Source organism: Theropithecus gelada, chromosome 5 (genome assembly GCF_003255815.1).
Source record: "Theropithecus gelada isolate Dixy chromosome 5, Tgel_1.0, whole genome shotgun sequence".
In the NCBI taxonomy this organism is placed as follows: domain Eukaryota; kingdom Metazoa; phylum Chordata; class Mammalia; order Primates; family Cercopithecidae; genus Theropithecus; species Theropithecus gelada.
In genome coordinates this window covers 53842740-53846285 of record NC_037672.1, presented here as the reverse complement: position 1 = coordinate 53846285, position 3546 = coordinate 53842740, and the positions used below count along the sequence as shown (strand labels likewise).

The 3546-nt window shown below is 37.8% G+C and overlaps 1 protein-coding gene across 1 annotated transcript in view; it reads left to right on the top strand.

Moving 5' to 3' along the window:
• PKD2 (polycystin 2, transient receptor potential cation channel) overlaps nucleotides 1-3546 on the top strand; it is a 70783-nt gene that overhangs the window by 849 nt on the left and 66388 nt on the right. The window lies entirely within an intron of this gene.

The following is a 3546-nucleotide window of genomic DNA, read 5'->3' as shown; positions in this document are numbered from 1 at the left end:
AGCGCATTCCCCACCTCCGCTAATCCTGCCCTATTTCCGGTACCCAGCGCGGAATTCCACTGCGCTCTTGTTGGTGCACATTTATTGAATACCTCCTTCTTTAGGATATGTCACCATAGTCTTTTTTTAACTGAAAATTAGTGAAGGCCTAATTAGAGTGAAAGAGTACATCTGGGTTTTTTTTTTTTTCTTGTAGGGGAAAAAATGAACATTACTTGTAGTATAACTGATGGTAATTGCAACTGCATATTTGATAGTGTCACAGAATCTAAAGGAAAATGTTACAGTCACCTGTGGTTTCCTTCTTACCTGGATGCTGCATTGTCCCGGGCTGAAAAGGGTAGCAGTACAGAACATATAATGTCAAGTTGTGGGAGGAGTGTGGCAGATTGTCATTGATGAATTTTTTTGGTGATATGTGTGTTTGTTTTGGGGAGTGGGAACTGTTGAGAACACCACGAATAGAATAAAATAATATCCGTGAAGTTATTTGGCCGTTTCTGATTCTAGACATTTTTCTAAAAACAGTTGCAAAGGAAAATTACATTGTTTTAAAAAAATTTGATGTTTTTAAATAACTAAATTAATGTTCTTTGAAATTCCACCAAAATGATGAAGTCACCAGATAGCAGCTGATAAATGTATCTGAGTGCAGTGCACCCAGCTCTACAAAAGGCAGAAGAGGAATTTTCAAATTTGCCAGTGCCCCAGTAAGAGGACATGAATTTTCCAATACCAGAGGAAATTATCTTTTTACAAATTTTGTCAGAGGTGTCCTTGGAAAAGTGTCGCGTTTGCTTTTACCCTCCAAATTATTTTAATCTATATTTTTAAGAGTTTCCATTCTCAGTTGTTTTGAGTTTTTCTTATTCTTCCCCTTATGTCAGTTTTGAAAGTCTTGCACAAAAACAATCCAGGTGTTGTTACAGCAATGTGATTAAAACCAGGTCAGGCCTACACAATAATCCCAGTTCCACCACTCATTTGCTGTATGACCTTGAGCAAGTTACTTAACCTCTCTGAGCCCCGATTTTTGGATTTTTTTTTTAAAGATATGATCATAACGTTTAGTCCTTGACTCGTTGAGAGAATTAAATGAGCGAAGACATAAAATGTGCAGCATGTATTTGCCATGTATTAGCACTTCAGAAATACACATGTAAACATTTTGGTACTTCTTTTATGGAGGTACTTACACTAGTTAATTCAAGGCATGATGGGGAACAAAAGATCCTTTTTGGATAACCTGTGTTAGTAGATTAATGATTAATAAAACACACTTTTTAAGGTTCAAAACTAGATTAATTAAATTATATGTTATTTTACACCATTTAAAATGTGCATTTAAAAAATATTCACTGAAGTGAAACAGAAGTTCCTTTTAAGTTAATAAATAATGGTAAGTTGCATGATCCTTTTAACTCAGTTTAAGAATTTGGTAACACACCTAACTTTGTTTGAATAAACTCAATAATAGAATATAGAGAAATGAAATATATATTTCATATGAGTATGTATGTAAATTTATTTCTTTTAAAGAAAAATTTCAGGAAACAAAATGAATAAGCTCCTAGTCATAAAACCTCTAGTGAAAGCGTGTCAGTGGTCTGATTTGTAGGTGAGCAGACTCAGGACTCAGGAATTTTTTTTTTTTTTTTAAGAGACAGGGTCTCATTCTGTCACCGAGGCTGGAGTGCCGGGAAGCGAAAGTAGCTCACTGCAGCCTCAAACTCCTGGGCTCAAGCTGCCCTCCCACCTCAGCTTCCCAAGTAGTTGGGATTACAGGTGCAAGCTGCTGCTCCTACCTGAAGAGTTTTAATTATATAAAATTCTTAAATAAATTGTTATTCCTTTCTTTTATGAAGAAATGTAATTGATATTCTTGTCACTTATTCAATAAGCACATTTGTTAAATATTTAGCACCTACTGTGAAGATAGCACTGTGCTAGCTGCTATGAAGAAATAAACTAGAATAGCATATCACTGTTTTCCTATGGACGAAAACCCAGAAAGGTAAAATAAGTAGCCATGAATGGGTTGAGATTCCCCCCACCCCCTTTGAATACCAATGACAGAAATCTTATATGCACTATGTAAGCAGTGCCCTAGGGTCAGAACAGAAAGTAACTTGCAATTTTTAAAAGTAGGAGAAATGACCGAGTTTGGAGTGGTCAGAGTTTCCCTGGAAGTCTCTTGCCTTTGTGACTTCGTATGACTCACTCAGACTACCTGAGCCTGAGCTCCTCATTTATAAAATGGGGGAGTTGAACCTAGCCTCCAAGGTCCCTTCTAGCCTCACCATGCTCTGGTTTGTTGTTTAATGATATGAATCCAAGATGGACAAATGGTCGATTTTGCTTCTTCTACAGTAGATTGATCTATCTTCCTAGGAGAAGTAAAACAGTAAAGAAAGAAGACATGTTTGAGGCCTGTTGAGGCCTGTTTGCAGGATGCATTGTATCTCATCAAGGAATTGAGAATGTATCCCTAAATATTAGGAAGGAGTTGAAAGTTTCTGAGCAGGAACAGAACATGCTGAAAGGAAATTGAGTCAGCAGCATGGTGTACAGGAGAGCTTGGCAGAGGGAGACAGGAGGCAAAAAGACCTGTGGGAGGCAGCCAGAAAGGAGGTGAAGAGGGCCCGGACCAAAGGAAGCCAAGGATGATTGAAAGATTTAAAGACGAAGCCCAGACTTAAAAGTATCCTCAGGTATTTGTTTATTCTTTTCTTAACAAACTCTTTCAGTACAAAGATAAAATGTGGCACTCTGAGTCATAAAATTTTCTGAATTTCAGAAGTTGAATATTTTTCTGAATGTATCAACCTGTTAAGGTCAGTTCCAGTTTGTTATTTTAGGCATATATTCTTGGGCTTTTTTTTTTGTTTTTTCTAGAGAAACTATGAAGTACCAGCTGTACAAGTAAGGGTAGGCCAAACTGCTAAAACAGATACCTCCCTCCCCTTCAGTACCCTGAAGAACAAGAAGTTAATTTTTTGCTCATGTAACATTTCGGAGAGGGTATTCCAGGTTAGCAGCAGCTTTCCCCCATATGGTTATTAAGGGATCCAGACTTCTTCCCTGCTGGCTCTCCCAGGGCCCTGTCATTGCCTCTGTGGTCAAGGCTTAACAGCCACATGTAGGTTCTGGTGGAGAGTGTGAAGAAGGCTTGCCACTGCTGTTTCCTTAAAGGCCTTGTCCTAGAAATGGCCCACATCACTTTCAGTCATGACCCATTGGCAAAGTTCTTAATTATTTAGCCAAGGATACCTATAAGGGAGGCTGGAAAATGTAATGTAGGCATGTGCCCAGGAGGGAAAAAATGAATTTCAATAGATGGCTAGCGATGGCCTTATTAGTGCTCAGACTCAAATGAAATAGTAAGTCGACTCCTATTTTTCCTAAAATAATTGGGTCTTGACATTGAGATTGGTGTACTGATTGTGTTTAATAAGTGACCTCCAGTGCAATTATTTTATTTTGCCACACTTTATGTAATTTTTATTTTTTCTGCCTTCCCTTTTGATGTCTAAAGGGAAGCATAAC